Genomic DNA, 19,652 nt, shown 5'->3' with positions numbered 1-19,652 from the left:
TGTTATTAGAAAAATCCAATAAACTCAATTTTAGTCATACATTTAGGCCAAAATGTATTCAGCCACATGTCTTTGGTAAAAAAAAAGTCAATAATTGTATATTTATTGGTTTGCGCAAAAGTTGTCACATCTACAAACTAAGGTACATTTTCTGGAATTTACGCAGCTTTTATTTTATGACTGCCTATCTCATTTCTTGAGGTGCTAAAATGGCAGGGCAGTACAAATCCCCCCCAAATGACCCCATTTTGGAAAGTAGACACCCTAAGGAAATTGATAAGAGGCATGTTGAGCCCATTGAATATTTTATTTTTTTGCCGCAAGCGATTGAATAATGACAAAAAAAAAAATTTTTTTTTTTTTTTACACAAAGTTGTCACTAAATGATATATTGCTCACACATGCCATGGTTATATGTGGAATTGTACCCCAAAATACATTCTGCTGCTTCTCCTGAGTACGGGGATACCACGTGGTCGACTTTTTGGAAGCCTAGCCGCGTACGGGGCCCCGAAAGCCAAGCACCGCCTTCAGGATTTCTAAGGGCATACATATGTCATTTTACTCCTCACTACCTATCACAGTTTTGAAGGCCATAAAATGCCAAGATGGTACAAAACCCCCACAAATGACCCCATTTTAGAAAGTAGACACCCCAAGCTATTTGCTGAGAGGCATGTTGAGTCCATGGAATACTTTATATTTTGCCACAAGTTGCGGGAAAATGACAAACTTTATAAATTTTTCACAAAGTTGTCACTAAATGATATATTGCTCACACATGCTATGGGCATATGTGAAATGACACCCCAAAATAAATTCTGCTGCTTCTCCTGAGTACGGGGATACCACATATGTGGGACTTTTTGGGAGCCTAGCCGCGTACGGGGCCCCGAAAACCAAGCACCGCCTTCAGGCTTTCTAAGGGCGTAAATTTTTAATTTCACGCCTCACTACCTATTACAGTTTTGAAGGCCATAAAATGCCAAGATGGCACAAAACCCCCACAAATGACCCCATTTTAGAAAGTAGACACCCCAAGCTATTTGCTGAGAGGCATGTTGAGTCCATGGAATATTTTATATTTTGCCGCAAGTTGCGGGAAAATTACAAACTTTTTTTATTTTATTTTATTTTTTCACAAAGTTGTCACTAAATGATATATTGCTCACGCATGCCATGGGCATATGTGAAATGACACCCCAAAATAAATTCTGCTGCTTCTCCTGAGTACGGGGATACCACATGTGTGGGATTTTTTGGGAGCCTAGGTGCGTACGGGGCCCCGAAAGCCAAGAACCGCCTTCAGGCTTTCTAAGGGCGTACATTTTTGATTTCACGCCTCACTACCTATTACAGTTTTGAAGGCCATAAAATGCCAAGATGGCACAAAACCCCCACAAATGACCCCATTTTAGAAAGTAGACACCCCAAGCTATTTGCTGAGAGGCATGTTGAGTCCATGGAATATTTTATATTTTGCCACAAGTTGCGGGAAAATTACAAACTTTTATTTTTTTTTTTTTTTTTTCACAAAGTTGTCACTAAATGATATATTGCTCACACATGCCAGGGACATATGTGAAATGACACCCCAAAATAAATTCTGCTGCTTCTCCTGAGTACGGGGATACCACATGTGTGGGACTTTTTGGGAGCCTAGTCGCGTACGGGGCCCCGAAAACCAAGAACCGCCTTCAGGATTTCTAAGGGTGTAAATTTTGGATTTTACACCTCACTACCTATCACAGTTTTGAAGGCCATAAAATGCCAAAATAGCACAAAACCCCCCAAAATGACCCCATTTTGGAAAGTAGACACCCCAAGCTATTTGCCGAGAGGCATGGTGAGTATTTTGCAGCTCTCATTTGTTTTTGAAAATGAAGAAAAAAAAAAATAATGTATATTTTTTTTCTTTTTTTCAATTTTCAAAACTTTGTGACAAAAATGAAGGTCTGCAAAATACTAACCATACCTCTCGGCAAATAGCTTGGGGTGTCTCCTTTCCAAAATGGGGTCACTTGGGGGGATTTTGTGCTATCTGGGCATTCCATGGCCTCCGAAACTGTGATAGGCAGTGAGGAATGAAATCTAAAATTTACACCCTTAGAAATCCTGAAGGTGGTGCTTGGATTTTGGGGTACCGTACGCGGCTAGGCTCCCAAAAGGTCTCACACTTGTGGTATCCCCGTACTCAGGAGAAGCAACAGAATGTATTTTGGGGTGTAATTTTACATATAACCATGGCATGTTTGAGCAATATATCATTTAATGACAACTTTGTGCAAAAAAAAAAAAAAAAATAATAATAATGTATTTTTTCCACAACTTTTGTCAAAATATAAAATATTCCATGGACTCGACCTGCCTCTCAGCAAATAGCTTGGGGTGTCTACTTTCTAAAATGGGGTCATTTGGGGGGGTTTTGAACTGTCCTGGCATTTTATGCACAACATTTAGAAGCTTATGTCACACATCACCCACTCTTCTAACCACTTGAAGAAAAAGCCCTTTCTGACACTTTTTGTTTACATAAAAAAATATTTTTTTTTGCAAGAAAATTACTTTGAACCCCCAAACATGTAGTGTTTTTTTAAAGCAAAAGCCCTACCGATTAAAATGGTGGGTGTTTCATATTTTTTTTTCACACGGTATTTGCGCAGCGATTTTTCAAACGCATTTTTTGGGGAAAAAACACACTTTTTTTTATTTTAATGCACTAAAAATCACTATATTGCCCAAATGTTTGATGAAATAAAAAATATGATCTTAGGCCGAGTACATGGATACCAAACACGACATGCTTTAAAATTGCGCAGAAACGTGCAGCGGCGACAAACTACGTACATTTTTAAAAGCCTTTAAATGCCTTTACAGGTGACCACTTTAGATTTACGGAGGAGGTCTACTGCTAAAATTAGTACCCTCGATCTGACCTTCGCGGTGATACCTCACATGCATGGTGCAATTGCTGTTTACATATGCCACCAGACCAACGCTTGTGTTCCGCGTTGCGCCTTAGCAGGGGGGGACAGGGGTGGTTTTTTTTTTTTTTTTTTTTTTATTATTTATTTTGCTTTTTTATTTTTTTTTAAACTGTTCCTTTCATTTATATATATTTTTTTATGATTTTTATTGTTATCTCAGGGAATATAAATATCCCCTATGATTGCAATAGGTAGTGACAGGCACTCTTTTTTAAAAAAATTAGGGTCTATCAGACCCTAGATCTCTCCTCTGTCCTCAAAGCATCTGACCACACCAAGTTCGGTGTGATAAAATGCTTTCCCAATTTCCCAATGGCGCTGTTTACATCCCGCAAAATCTAAGTCATGAAATGCTCGTAGCTTCCGGTGTCTTAGGCCATAGAGATGATTGGAGCCATTCTGGTCTCTGATCAGCTCTATGGTCAGCTGGCGGAACCACCGGCTGCATTCTCAGGTTCCCTGTTGGGACAGGAGAGCCTGAGAAAACCATGGAAGATGGTGCGGGGGGGGGGACATTCCCTCCCACTGCTTGTAAAAGTAGTCTAGAGGCTAATTAGCCGCTAGGATTGCTTTTACATAAAAGCCGACCGCTGGCTGAAAAGAATGATACCAAGATGATACCTAAACCTGCAGGCATCATTCTGGTATAAGCACTCAAAGTCCCGCAACATACCAGTATGTTGCTGGAACTGGTTGGGCATATATTGTATTTTTTTTTTCATGCAGCCTGTGGGCTGAACGAAAAAAAAATATTGATCGGTGGGCATGCCCACCATTAGATACCACCCTTCATCCACCCACTTTCTAATGGTGGGCATACATGCACCATTTATATATGCCGAAGCATGGGGGCATCCTCCCGCAAAAGGTAGGAGCAGATCGCTCCTCCACCCCGTATGCCCCCATGCTTCGGCATATATGCTCTTTTTTAACTGTGGTGGTGAAATCACCCCCGACAGTGCTGGAGTCGCGGCTTTATGTATCATGGGAGCAAACGCTGTTGCTGTCAAGATAAATAAATCCGCTCTGCAGCAGAATGGCGTACCTGCTAAGCAAATGATGGTTAACAATAAAACAAAGTAACATTACAGTATAACAGTAGGACTTACCATACCTGCAAAGCAAATACAAAAAAAATCGCAAAAAATAACACATTTAACACAATCTGTGCCTAAAATATATATATGCCGAAGCATGGGGGCATCCTCCCGCAAAAAAGTTATGCCGCGTACATACATTCAAACTTTTCCACGGGCAAGCCCTCCGTCGGAATTTTGACTGTATGTACGCGGCATTAGGAGCAAAATCGATCCTCCACCCCTTATGCCCCCATGCTTCGGCATATATGCTCTTTTTTAACTGTGGTGGTGAAATCACCTCCGACAGCGCTGGAGTCGTGGCTTTACATATCGTGGGAGCAAACGCTGTTGCTGTCAAGATAAATAAATCCACGCTACAGCTGAATGGCGTACCTGAAAACAAAAAATGGTTAACAATAAAACATTGCAGAATAGAATACAGTACAAAGGAGCAGAACAATAGAGAGAGAATAGAGAGCGAGAGAGAACAATAAAACGACAACTATTTTTGGTTTTTTTATTTTATATTTTTTTTGGTTTTTTTTTTTTTTTAACACTTTTTTTTGTAACTTTAACACTTTTTCTGTTGTAACGGTTCCAGCGGTTTGGGTCTCTCAAAATGTGATGGCATCTTGGGAGACCCTGTGAACGTGTGCCTAGCTTGTGCAATGCTGTACCCTGCGCTAATACTCAACTAGTTCATGGTAGCGTTCAAAACACTCACCCTGACAAAGACCAGGATTGCCAGGACAGCGGGGACAATAAGAACGGGTGTCACGCCTAAATCCGCGCTTTCTGCAGACACGACATTTTCTTTGGGGGGCTCGTTGGGTAGGGGTACTCGGGAGGACATAAGAATAATGCCTCTCATGCAGCCGGCTTACTGCATCTGGTAGGGGAAGGTGAGGTGGAGCACCGCCTGGATACAGAAGGGCTCTGACGATATCCTCCTGGAATTTGAGGAAGGATCCAGTCCGTCCTGAAGCTTTGTGTAGTACATAAGCATTCAGTATAGCCAATTGGAATAAATAAACAGACACTTTTTTGTACCAGCGTCTGGACTTACGGGCAACTAGATACGGCGCCAACAACTGGTCATTGAGGTCCACCCCTCCCATGTTAAGGTTATATTTGTGGACACAGAGGGGTTTCTCCACAACACCAGTCGCCGTAGAAATTTGGACCGTCGTGTCTGCATGAAGGGAGGTAAGAACGAAAACATTCTTATTATCCCTCCACTTCATAGCGAGCAAATTATTACTGCGCAAGCAGGCTCTCTCCCCCAGCCTAAGACGGGACTCTACAAGCCGCTGGGGAAAGCCCCGGCGATTAGGTCGCACGGTGCCACATGCTCCAATCTGCTGATCAAACAAGTGACTAAACAGTGGCACGCTTGTGTAATAATTGTCCACGTACAAGTGGTACCCCTTTCCGAATAAGGGTGACACCAAGTCCCACACTATCTTGCCAGCGCTTCCTATGTAATCAGGGCAGTTCTCCGGCTCTACGTGACTATCTCTTCCCTCATAAACCATGAAACTACGTGTATAGCCTGTGGCCCTGTCACAGAGCTTATACATCTTGACCCCGTATCTGGAACGCTTGTTGGGGACGTATTGTTTGAAGGACAAGCGACCAGAAAATTTAATCAGGGACTCATCAACGCAGACAACTTGATCGGGAGTAAACAAGGCTGCAAAACGTTGGTTGAAGTGGTTTATGAGGGGCCGAATTTTGTAGAGCCGATCATAGTCAGGGTCTCCACGAGGACGACAGAGTTCATTGTCGCTGAAGTGCATGAACCGCAAAATCATCTCGTATCGTGCCCTGGACATGGAAGCAGAGAACACGCGCATATGGTGAATTGGGTCAATGGACCAATATGACCGCAACTCACTCTTTTTGGTTATGCCCATGTTGAGGGAGAGGCCCAGAAAGATTTTAAATTCGGAAACCGTAACTGGTTTCCATTGTCTGGCAAGGGCGGACTGGGGAATAGTGGCGATGTGTTGAGCAGCGTACAAATTGGTTTGGTCCACAATAGATCTAAAGAGATCTTCGGTGAAAAACAGTGAGTAAAAGTCAAGTGTCGTAAAATCAACTGTTTCCACGTTAATGCCAGGTTGGCCAGTGAATGGGGGAAGTACGGGTTCTGCAGAAGTGGTGGGCACCCAAATAGGATTGGCGAATTCTGCAGGAAGGGCACTATGGGTACGACGGGCCTGTCTTTGTCTTCTTCTTGGTGGCAGCGGGACACTACTTGTGCTTGCCACCTCGCCAGCTTGAACTGCACTTATGGGACTCGCCACGTCACCACGTGTTACTGCAGTGCTGGATGTAGGTCCAGGGTGTACTAGGCCGCTGGTGCTTGCCAGTTCACCAGAAGGATGAGCGGCTCTAGTACGTCTCTGCTCCATACGAGTGACCTGCGGTTCCTGCACCTCAACAACAGAATACATACGGGATTGGGCACACCTGTTCTTAACAGCGGCCTCATCTCCGTCGTCAGAGCTATCTGTCATGGAGCCGCTGTCCTCTACAGGATCGTATTCTGAGCCTGAATCTGACAGATGAGTGACGTCCTCTTCACTATCTGTCATGCTCAGAAACGTGTAGGCCTCATCACTAGTGTACCTTCGCTTTGCCATTTTGGGCTCTAAATTTAGGGGTACACTAGTGAGACTCACAGGTAAAAAAGCACCTAGCTTGTCAGCGACTGTTTCAAAACGCTACAAAAAAAACTGTTAGCGATCGCAGGGATCAAGCCTGACTCTGCGAACGCTGCAGTTATGTGTGTTGTGTTTTGTAAGTGACAGTGATCGATCGATACTGCACTTGGGTGGGCTGGGCTGGGCTTGGCGGAGGGGCTAAACGCAGGTGCTAGCGGGTATCTGGGCTGATCCCGCTAACAATGCGTTTTGGGAAACCTAAAATGCTGGCAACGCTAATATATATCTGATCAGATACTATATTACTAAGGGAGGTGTATGCTTTGCGCGTGGGTGTTAGCGGTACTGGCACTAACCTGACGCTGGGGCGACGCAGGCCTTATCTGACCCTAAAAAACTTATATCACCCGCCGGGTGATCAGGGGGTTAAACCTTTATTAGGTAATAAATGGCGGGTGCCCTGAAACAAAAAAATATAACTAACCAACCAGCGTCACCTGTAACAGTTATATGGTGATCACTGGTGAAAGGGTTAACTGGGGGGCAATCAGGGGGCTATGCGGTAGTATATGGGGGTCCCTGACGCTATAAAAAGCTGCGGCGAACCCAAATACTTACCTGCCTATCTAGCGTCACCTGTGACACTAATACAGCGATCAGAAAAAAATCGCTTATTAGTGACACTGGCGACGGGGGGTGATCACGGGGTTAAACCTTTATTGGGGGGGTTAGGGGGGCACCCTAGAGCTAAAGGGGGCTAGCCCTAACTGCCCTAACAGTTATTACAGTCACAAATGACACCAATGCAAAAAAAAAAAAAAAAAAATTAAAAAAAAAAAAAATGCACTTGGTGTCACTGTGACTGGGGGGGGCAGGGGTGATTGGGGGGTGATTGGGGGGTGATCAGGGGGGTGAAAAGTGTGCCTGGCGTGTTCTACTGTTAGTGTAGTGTTAGGTGCAACTCACCGATCCTCTCTCCTCCGTGCCGGAACGAAAAAGACCGACACGAGGAGAGAATACTTCACTTCCTCTCCTGTGTTTACATTACAGGAGAGGAAGTGAGGTCACCGAGCATTTTCATTCGTCGGGAGCGATCGCGAGGGGGTGGCCATGAATGAATGGCCGTCCCCTCGTCCGGGATCGCTCCCGAACGAATACCGACCGCCGCAGGCACCGGGCGGGGGCCCGATCGGGCCCCCGACCCGCGGGCAGGCAAGGACGTACATGTAAGCCCTTATGCCTGCCCGTGCCATTCTGCCGACGTACATCGGCGTGCGGCGGTCGGCAACTGGTTAATAGAGCAAGGGAGGGTTACAACCACCCGTCAGTTTTCTTTCCACATCTGTGGCTCGTTGTTCAGACTTCCTTTCACATCCTATCCCATGCCAAATACAGGAATTGAGAGGAAATCCCTTCTGAGTAAGGGAATCCCTGGGTGTCACCAGAACTAGTGCCGATAATCCTGTTTCGGCGTCAACCCAAAATTAGTGATTTCCTTTTACCTTCACTTTCGATGATAATGGTTAAAAATGAAAGTAGAGGGTGAGTCTCCCTAACGGGGTCACAGATCTGATCCCTCTCCACCAGGGCTGGACTGGGACAGAAATTTGGCCCTGGACTTCATCCAGACCGGCCCACTTACATTATGAGTGTCCCATCAGCACTCCCTAACATCAGTGTGTCCCATCAGCACCCCCTTACAACAGAGTGTCCCATCATCACCCATTACATCAGAGTGCCCCATCACCAGCCCCCTTACATCAGAGTGTCCCATCAGCACTCCCTAACATCAGAGAGTCCCATCAGCACTCCCTAACATCAGAGTGTCCCATCAGCACCCCCTAACATCAGAGTGTCCCATCAGCACCCCCTTACATCAGAGTGTCCCATCACCAGCCCCCTTACATGAGAGTGTCCCATCAGCACTCCCTAACATCAGAGAGTCCCATCAGCGCCCCCTAACACCAGTGTGTCCCATCAGCACCCCCTTACAACAGAGTGTCCCATCATCACCCCTTACATCAGAGTGTCTCATCACCAGCCCCCTTACATAAGAGTGTCCCATCAGTACTCCCTAACATCAGAGAGTCCCATCAGCGCCCCCTAACATCAGAGAGTCCCATCAGCACCCCCTTACATCAGAGTGTCCCATCACCAGCCCCCTTACATCAGAGTGTCCCATCAGCACTCCCTAATATCAGAGAGTCCCATCAGCACTCCCTAACATCAGAGTGTCCCATCAGCACCCCCTAACATCAGAGAGTCCCATCAGCACCCCCTTACATCAGAGTGTCCCATCACCAGCCCCCTTACATCAGAGTGTCCCATTACCAGCCCCCTTACATCAGAGTGTCCCATTACCAGCCCCCTTACATCAGAGTGTCCCATTACCAGCACCTCCGTACATCAGAATGTCCCATCAGCAGCCCCCTTACATCAGAGTGTTCCATCAGCACCCCCTTACATCAGAGTGTCCCATTACCAGCCCCCTTACATCAGAGTGTCCCATTACCCGCCCCCTTACATCAGAGTGTCCCATCAGCACACCCTAACATCAGAGAGTCCCATCAGCACCCCCTTACATCAGAGTGTCCCATCACCAGCCCCCTTACATAAGAGTGTCCCATCAGCACTCCCTAACATCAGAGTGTCCCATCAGCGCCCCCTAACATCAGTGTGTCCCATCAGCACCCCCTTACATCAGAGTGTCCCATCACCAGCCCCCTTACATGAGAGTGTCCCATCAGCACTCCCTAACATCAGAGAGTCCCATCAGCGCCCCCTAACATCAGTGTGTCCCATCAGCACCCCCTTACAACAGAGTGTCCCATCATCACCCCTTACATCAGAGTGTCTCATCACCAGCCCCCTTACATAAGAGTGTCCCATCAGTACTCCCTAACATCAGAGAGTCCCATCAGCGCCCCCTAACATCAGAGAGTCCCATCAGCACCCCCTTACATCAGAGTGTCCCATCACCAGCCCCCTTACATCAGAGTGTCCCATCAGCACTCCCTAACATCAGAGAGTCCCATCAGCACTCCCTAACATCAGAGTGTCCCATCAGCACCCCCTAACATCAGAGTGTCCCATCAGCACCCCCTTACATCAAAGTGTCCCATCACCAGCCCCCTTACATCAGAGTGTCCCATCAGCACTCCCTAATATCAGAGAGTCCCATCAGCACTCCCTAACATCAGAGTGTCCCATCAGCACCCCCTAACATCAGAGTGTCCCATCAGCACCCCCTTACATCAAAGTGTCCCATCACCAGCCCCCTTACATCAGAGTGTCCCATCAGCACTCCCTAATATCAGAGAGTCCAATCAGCACTCCCTAACATCAGAGTGTCCCATCAGCACCCCCTAACATCAGAGAGTCCCATCAGCACCCCCTTACATCAGAGTGTCCCATCACCAGCCCCCTTACATCAGAGTGTCCCATTACCAGCCCCCTTACATCAGAGTGTCCCATTACCAGCCCCCTTACATCAGAGTGTCCCATTACCAGCACCTCCGTACATCAGAATGTCCCATCAGCAGCCCCCTTACATCAGAGTGTTCCATCAGCACCCCCTTACATCAGAGTGTCCCATTACCAGCCCCCTTACATCAGAGTGTCCCATTACCAGCCCCCTTACATCAGAGTGTCCCATCAGCACACCCTAACATCAGAGAGTCCCATCAGCACCCCCTTACATCAGAGTGTCCCATTACCAGCCCCCTTACATCAGAGTGTCCCATTACCAGCCCCCTTACATCAGAGTGTCCCATCAGCACACCCTAACATCAGAGAGTCCCATCAGCACCCCCTTACATCAGAGTGTCCCATCACCAGCCCCCTTACATAAGAGTGTCCCATCAGCACTCCCTAACATCAGAGTGTCCCATCAGCGCCCCCTAACATCAGTGTGTCCCATCAGCACCCCCTTACAACAGAGTGTCCCATCATCACCCCTTACATCAGAGTGTCCCATTACCAGCCCCCTTACATCAGAGTGTCCCATTACCAGCACCTCCGTACATCAGAGTGTCTCATCAGCAGCCCCCTTACATCAGAGTGTCCCATCAGCACCCCCTTACATCAGAGTGTCCCATTACCAGCCCCCTTACATCAAAGTGTCCCATTACCAGCCCCCTTACATCAGAGTGTCCCATTACCAGCCCCCTTACATAAGAGTGTCCCATCAGCAGCCCCCTTACATCAGAGTGTCCCATCAGCAGCCCCCTTACATCAGAGTGTCCCATCAGCAGCCCCCTTACATAAGAGTGTCCCATCAGCACTCCCTAACATCAGAGAGTCCCATCAGCACCCCCTTACATCAGAGTGTCCCATCACCAGCCCCCTTACATCAGAGAGTCCCATCAGCACCCCCTTAAATCAGAGAGTCCCATCAGCACCCCCTTACATCAGAGAGTCCCATCAGCACCAACTTACATCAGAGTGTCCCATCAGCACCCCCTTACATCAGAGTGTTCCATTACCAGTCCCCTTACATCAGAGTGTCCCATTACCAGCCCCATTACATCAGTGTCCCATCAGCACACCCTAACATCAGAGTGTCCCATCAGCACCCCCTAACATCAGAGAGTCCCATCAGCACCCCTTACATCAGAGTGTCCCATCACCAGCCCCCTTACATCAGAGTGTCCCATCAGCACTCCCTAACATCAGAGTGTCCCATCAGCACTCCCTAACATCAGTGTGTCCCATCAGCACCCCCTTACAACAGAGTGTCCCATCATCACCCATTACATCAGAGTGCCCCATCACCAGCCCCCTTACATCAGAGTGTCCCATCAGCACTCCCTAACATCAGAGAGTCCCATCAGCACTCACTAACATCAGAGTGTCCCATCAGCACTCCCTAACATCAGAGTGTCCCATCAGCACCCCCTAACATCAGAGTGTCCCATCAGCACCCCCTTACATCAGAGTGTCCCATCACCAGCCCCCTTACATGAGAGTGTCCCATCAGCACTCCCTAACATCAGAGAGTCCCATCAGCGCCCCCTAACATCAGTGTGTCCCATCAGCACCCCCTTACAACAGAGTGTCCCATCATCACCCCTTACATCAGAGTGTCTCATCACCAGCCCCCTTACATAAGAGTGTCCCATCAGTACTCCCTAACATCAGAGAGTCCCATCAGCGCCCCCTAACATCAGAGAGTCCCATCAGCACCCCCTTACATCAAAGTGTCCCATCACCAGCCCCCTTACATCAGAGTGTCCCATCAGCACTCCCTAACATCAGAGAGTCCCATCAGCACTCCCTAACATCAGAGTGTCCCATCAGCACCCCCTAACATCAGAGTGTCCCATCAGCACCCCCTTACATCAGAGTGTCCCATCACCAGCCCCCTTACATCAGAGTGTCCCATCAGCACTCCCTAATATCAGAGAGTCCCATCAGCACTCCCTAACATCAGAGTGTCCCATCAGCACCCCCTAACATCAGAGAGTCCCATCAGCACCCCCTTACATCAGAGTGTCCCATCACCAGCCCCCTTACATCAGAGTGTCCCATTACCAGCCCCCTTACATCAGAGTGTCCCATTACCAGCCCCCTTACATCAGAGTGTCCCATTACCAGCACCTCCGTACATCAGAATGTCCCATCAGCAGCCCCCTTACATCAGAGTGTTCCATCAGCACCCCCTTACATCAGAGTGTCCCATTACCAGCCCCCTTACATCAGAGTGTCCCATTACCAGCCCCCTTACATCAGAGTGTCCCATCAGCACACCCTAACATCAGAGAGTCCCATCAGAACCCCCTTACATCAGAGTGTCCCATCACCAGCCCCCTTACATAAGAGTGTCCCATCAGCACTCCCTAACATCAGAGTGTCCCATCAGCGCCCCCTAACATCAGTGTGTCCCATCAGCACCCCCTTACATCAGAGTGTCCCATCACCAGCCCCCTTACATGAGAGTGTCCCATCAGCACTCCCTAACATCAGAGAGTCCCATCAGCGCCCCCTAACATCAGTGTGTCCCATCAGCACCCCCTTACAACAGAGTGTCCCATCATCACCCCTTACATCAGAGTGTCTCATCACCAGCCCCCTTACATAAGAGTGTCCCATCAGTACTCCCTAACATCAGAGAGTCCCATCAGCGCCCCCTAACATCAGAGAGTCCCATCAGCACCCCCTTACATCAGAGTGTCCCATCACCAGCCCCCTTACATCAGAGTGTCCCATCAGCACTCCCTAACATCAGAGAGTCCCATCAGCACTCCCTAACATCAGAGTGTCCCATCAGCACCCCCTAACATCAGAGTGTCCCATCAGCACCCCCTTACATCAAAGTGTCCCATCACCAGCCCCCTTACATCAGAGTGTCCCATCAGCACTCCCTAATATCAGAGAGTCCCATCAGCACTCCCTAACATCAGAGTGTCCCATCAGCACCCCCTAACATCAGAGAGTCCCATCAGCACCCCCTTACATCAGAGTGTCCCATCACCAGCCCCCTTACATCAGAGTGTCCCATTACCAGCCCCCTTACATCAGAGTGTCCCATTACCAGCCCCCTTACATCAGAGTGTCCCATTACCAGCACCTCCGTACATCAGAATGTCCCATCAGCAGCCCCCTTACATCAGAGTGTTCCATCAGCACCCCCTTACATCAGAGTGTCCCATTACCAGCCCCCTTACATCAGAGTGTCCCATTACCAGCCCCCTTACATCAGAGTGTCCCATCAGCACACCCTAACATCAGAGAGTCCCATCAGCACCCCCTTACATCAGAGTGTCCCATTACCAGCCCCCTTACATCAGAGTGTCCCATTACCAGCCCCCTTACATCAGAGTGTCCCATCAGCACACCCTAACATCAGAGAGTCCCATCACCAGCCCCCTTACATAAGAGTGTCCCATCAGCACTCCCTAACATCAGAGTGTCCCATCAGCGCCCCCTAACATCAGTGTGTCCCATCAGCACCCCCTTACAACAGAGTGTCCCATCATCACCCCTTACATCAGAGTGTCCCATCACCAGCCCCCTTACATAAGAGTGTCCCATCAGTACTCCCTAACATCAGAGAGTCCCATCAGCGCCCCCTAACATCAGAGAGTCCCATCAGCACCCCCTTACATCAGAGTGTCCCATCACCAGCCCCCTTACATCAGAGTGTCCCATCAGCACTCCCTAACATCAGAGTCCCATCAGCACTCCCTAACATCAGTGTCCCATCAGCACCCCCTAACATCAGAGAGTCCCATCAGCACCCCCTTACATCAGAGTGTCCCATTACCAGCCCCCTTACATCAGAGTGTCCCATTACCAGCCCCCTTACATCAGAGTGTCCCATTACCAGCCCCCTTACATAAGAGTGTCCCATCAGCAGCCCCCTTACATCAGAGTGTCCCATCAGCAGCCCCCTTACATCAGAGTGTCCCATCAGCAGCCCCCTTACATAAGAGTGTCCCATCAGCACTCCCTAACATCAGAGAGTCCCATCAGCACCCCCTTACATCAGAGTGTCCCATCATCAGCCCCCTTACATCAGAGAGTCCCATCAGCACCCCCTTAAATCAGAGAGTCCCATCAGCACCCCCTTACATCAGAGAGTCCCATCAGCACCAACTTACATCAGAGTGTCCCATCAGCACCCCCTTACATCAGAGTGTTCCATTACCAGTCCCCTTACATCAGAGTGTCCCATTACCAGCCCCATTACATCAGTGTCCCATCAGCACACCCTAACATCAGAGTGTCCCATCAGCACCCCCTAACATCAGAGAGTCCCATCAGCACCCCTTACATCAGAGTGTCCCATCACCAGCCCCCTTACATCAGAGTGTCCCATCAGCACTCCCTAACATCAGAGAGTCCCATCAGCACCCCCTTACATCAGAGAGTCCCATCAGCACCCCCTTACATCAGAGTGTCCCATCAGCACCCCCTTACATCAGAGTGTCCCATCAGCACCCCCTTACATCAGAGTGTCCCATTACCAGCCCCCTTACATCAGAGTGTCCCATTACCAGCCCCCTTACATCAGAGTGTCCCATCAGCAGCCCCCTTACATCAGAGTGTCCCATCAGCACCCCCTTACATCAGAGTGTCCCATTACCAGCCCCCTTACATCAGAGTGTCCCATCACCAGCCCCCTTACATCAGAGTGGCCCATCACCAGCCCCCTTACATCAGAGTGGCCCATCAGCACTCCCTAACATCAGAGTGTCCCATCAGCACCCCCTTACATCAGAGTGTCCCATCAGCACCCCCTAACATCAGAGAGTCCCATCACCAGCCCCCTTACATAAGAGTGTCCCATTACCAGCCCCCTTACATCAGAGTGTCCCATTAACAGCACCTCCATACATCAGAGTGTCCCATCAGCAGCCCCCTTACATCAGAGTGTCCCATCAGCAGCCCCCTTACATCAGAGTGTCCCATCACCAGCCCCCTTACATCAGAGTGTCCCATCAGCACTCCCTAACATCAGAGAGTCCCATCAGCACCCCCTTACATCAGAGAGTCCCATCAGCACCCCCTTACATCAGAGTGTCCCATCAGCACCCCCTTACATCAGAGTGTCCCATCAGCACCCCCTTACATCAGAGTGTCCCATTACCAGCCCCCTTACATCAGAGTGTCCCATCAGCACACCCTAACATCAGAGTGTCCCATCAGCAGCCCCCTTACATCAGAGTGTTCCATCAGCACCCCCTTACATCAGAGTGTCCCATTACCAGCCCCCTTACATCAGAGTGTCCCATTACCAGCCCCCTTACATCAGAGTTTCCCATTACCAGCACCTCCATACATCAGAGTGTCCCATCAGCAGCCCCCTTACATCAGAGTGTCCCATCAGCAGCCCCCTTACATCAGAGTGTCCCATCAGCAGCCCCTTACATCAGAGTGTCCCATCAGCACCCCCCTTACATCAGAGTGTCCCATCAGCAGCCCCCTTACATCAGAGTGTCCCATCACCAGCCCCCTTACATCAGAGTGGCCCACTGAGCCATCGGCCCACCGGGAAACTCCCAGTAGTCCCGATGGCCGGTACATGCCTGCTCTCCACACTATCCAAAAAAAAAAAAAAAGTCTTTAATTATACATCAAGGCTGCATTCACACCTGAGCAGAGCGTATTTTTGCCAGAGATTTGCCAGTGAATTTTTGGTATGTTTTAACGCATATATACACGTTTTTGAAGCATTTTTTATATGTATTATAAGCTTCAGGAGGAGGAGAAGGAGCCTAGTTGTTAGGCAGAGAAATGCTTGAAAAATGCACATAAATACTTGTGCAGCGCATATTCAGACACACCCATTGAATTTGAATAGGATAAATCTGCATGAATCTACGTAATCAGATTTGATTGGGGCCTTAATAAAGAATACATAAAAAAGAAAGAACACAGAAAACTATTTGTTGCTCAGACTTCCTGCTTAAAGGACAACTTTAGAACCATCTCATTAATTGCAGTCTTCCTAGTAAATTTCCATTCTTCCGACTTCCATAGTCCTCATTGGTAAGTCCTGATTGGCACTACAGAGCCTTTGCAAGGAAAGTGTCTCATCCAGGTCCTCTTCCCACCATGCATGCACCCAGGGGCCCTATTCATTACTATGGATGATTCCTACCAGGGTGGATTTGAATTCACTGTGGCCGTCATTCGGCCATAGCACGGATGTCAAGTGTTTAAACAGCAACTGTCATCTCTGTCCCGCAGTGGCTCCTCCTCTGACCCGCTGTTGACTCACCGACAGTCCCATTCACTTTAATGGGACAGCTGGTGATGTGGCAGTGACACAACAAGGTGAGGGACGTGGTGGCAGCAGGTGAGTGGATGCCCGCTAACAAGTGCTGCCATGATGGATCTGAAGTGACAGGTGCTCTTTAAACGTAAGGACTTATTGGTAGTTAGAATCTTTAATATTTGCAAACAAAATGAAGGTTTCTTATTTAGAATATTAAGCTGTCAGGTTAGTAAATCAGTGATATCTGAGCCTATTCAATCATACAGTTTGTAGTGTACATAGATTTGCAAAATAATGGGATAAAGGAATATTCCTGAATTTTGTTTTATCGCCTGGTTACTGTGAATACATCAATGCAGTGCCTGTTATCTCAGCTTGCAGAGCTTGGATTCATTGAATGAGTTTATCAAAAAATGTAAATATTGCAGAATATACAGCCTCATGTTACATAACTAAGCTCCATTTCATGCTGAATAAACTAAATTATTAATGCATCCTAAATAGAAATTTATCTTTAGATAGATTTTTACCCCAAAAGCATTTTATTAAAAAAATTGATAAAAAAAATCAAAAAAAAAAATCAGATAAAAAAATAAAATCATTTATTTATATCCACCCTGATTCCTACTCTGCTGGGTGACTGGTGGCTACCAAGAGTACTGTACAGATCATCTATAGGAATTAATGGAGTGATGACACGTATGCTCGTTAGGGAGAGAGAACCCAGTCAGAATGTTTTCTTTGTAAAAGCTATGAATGAAACTATGACTGAAATAAAAAATGCTATACATGATGCCGTCTATTTCCAGAATTAACAGCATTTGTTTCTGAGTTCCCAGAATAAACTGTGTGTAAAGGCATTGGGGCGCCTGCCTTTACACACACATGACATTTAATGACATCCCAGTCTTAGTCCGTAGGGTTCAGTATTGCATTGCCCACCCTTTGCAGCTATAACAGCTTCAAGTCTTCTGGGAAGGCTGAGCACAAGGTTTAGAAGTGTGTCTATGGGAATGTTTGACCATTTTTCCAGAAGAGCATTTGTGAGGTCAGGCACTGATGTTGGATGAGAAGGCCTGGCTCGCAGTCTCCACTCTAATTCATCCCAAAGGTGTTCTATCAGGTTGAGGTCAGGACTCTGTGCAGGCCAGTCAAGTTTGTGCACTGGTGCACAGACAAGTTGGAACAGGAAAGGGCCATCCTCAAACTGTTCCCACAAAGCTGGGAGCAGAAATTGTCCAAAATGTCTTGGTATGCTCACGCCTTAAGAGATTCCTTCACTGGAACTAAGAGGCCAATCCCAACTCCTGAAAAACAACCCCACACCATAACCCCCACCTCTACCAAATGATTTGGACCAGTGCAAAAAGCAAGGTCCATAAAGACATGCATGAGTGAGTTTGTGGTGGAGGAACTTGACTGGACTACACAGAGTCCTGACCTCAACCCGATAGAACACCTTTGGGATATATTAGAGGTGAGACTGCACTCCAGGCCTTCTCGTCCAACATCAGTGCCTGACCTCACAAACGCACTTCTGGAAGAATGGTCCAACATTTCCATAGACACACACCTAAACCTTGTGGACAGCCTTCCCAGAAGAGTTGAAGCTGTTATAACTACAAAGGGTGGGCCAACCCAATACTGAACCCTGCAGACTAAGGCTGGATTCACACCTATACAGTTTTAGTGCTTTTTGCATTTTGCAGATTTGCCCTAGAGTCCAAATAACATGGTTTCCTATGGAACACGATCTGTAGTGCAAATCAGCAAAATGCAAAAAGCACATAAAAATGCGTAGGTGTGAATCCAGCCTTAGACTGGGAGGCCATTAAAGTTCATGTGCGGTAACATTTTCGGTAGTATCAATGACTATGGTTGTTGTATTTTGCTCCTACCTTAAATGGACTTCCGTCGTGTACATTTTGCTTTTGTTCATGTACGTTCACGTTACGCTTTTTACCTTTGTTGAAAATCAATGACGACTAATAAAAATTGCTATTTGAAAAAACAAAACAAAAAAAAAAAACAAGTTAATGTGCGTGTAAAGGCAGCTGTCACAATACTTTTGACAATATATTGTATTTCTGTTACCTGTTGATCCTGTCAATTGATCATATATTTTTCTACTTCCTATAACGTGACAACTCTGCAGTGAGATCATGTACTATATATATTGTACAAGATCTCATATATATAAATATATATAATAATATGTATTATAATAATAATTATAATAATAATAATAATAATAATAATGTACCATCACCCTGTAAGACAGAAGAGTCTAATGCCCGTACACATGGGCTGAATGGTGGGCAGCATCGCTTGGTCCACTAGAAACCGCCAGACGCTCTGCCCGTGTGCTGCAGCCAACAGAAGGCGGCCAGCTTCTATTAAAGGGACATGGCAGTCCCCCCTGTCAGAACACAATAGCACAGTAGGGGAGATAGCTGTACTAACATCTCTTAGTTAGTACATCGGCTCCTCTGGAGCTGTCAGTTTTTTTTTGTTCAGCCCTGAAAGAAAAAATGAGTAGTGTGTTCTAGACTTTAGATGGACATGTTGTTTTGAGTTGATGGGGACTATTTCCCCCTGCTTGCAATGCAAATTTACACTTTGAATTTAGGGGACTGTAAACACACACACCTGAGCAGCGTTACTACCTGCAAAGGCAATGGATTGGGGTGTACATATGGCCACAATGCTTTCCACTGCGGCGCAACCAAATTTATCCGCACTGTCGCTCATGGCGGCCAACAGCGACTGACAGATGAGACTCAATCAACTGAATGGGGTGGTGGGGTTTTTAGGGGGTAAAACAGGCAACATAATGCCTCCTCAACACCTGTTAAACACCCTCCAAAGATCAATCCAATACTGATCGCTCTTCAGAGAGCAACACGAGTGTAAACAAGCCAGGATTCTGCCAATTCAGATCTGTGCAGTGCCTTGACACGCATTGGCTGAAAACATTCCGAGTTTTGAATCCACTGATGCTTTTCATGAGCTTTTCATGGGAGTTTCAGCACACGTCAACGCATGACAAACATACCTGTCCAAGGTAATAACAAAAGAACACAGGAAACAACAGACACGCAAATGTGAAGTCAGCCTAAGCGATACTCAAATTAAAACTGGAACTGAAGTCTAAAGTGGAGCTCAGCCCAAAAGTGGAAGCTCTGCTTGTTCACAC

General features: G+C 47.4%; 1 protein-coding gene across 10 annotated transcripts in view; it reads right to left on the bottom strand.

Annotated features, from left to right (window-relative positions):
* LOC143988917 (b(0,+)-type amino acid transporter 1-like) overlaps positions 1–19,652 on the bottom strand; it is a 401,901-nt gene that overhangs the window by 55,800 nt on the left and 326,449 nt on the right. For all 10 annotated transcript variants that reach the window (XM_077488835.1, XM_077488836.1, XM_077488837.1 and 7 more), the window contains one exon: positions 18,355–18,454. The gene's annotated coding sequence lies outside the window, so the exon portion shown is untranslated. The remainder of the gene's footprint in view (positions 1–18,354; positions 18,455–19,652) is intronic.

The sequence above is a fragment of the Lithobates pipiens genome, unplaced genomic scaffold, assembly GCF_037356315.1.
Source record: "Lithobates pipiens isolate NorthernLeopardFrog02 unplaced genomic scaffold, aLitPip1_a1.2 Scaffold_18, whole genome shotgun sequence".
Classification (NCBI taxonomy): Eukaryota; Metazoa; Chordata; class Amphibia; order Anura; family Ranidae; genus Lithobates; species Lithobates pipiens.
This window is presented reverse-complemented; position numbering and strand designations above follow the sequence as displayed.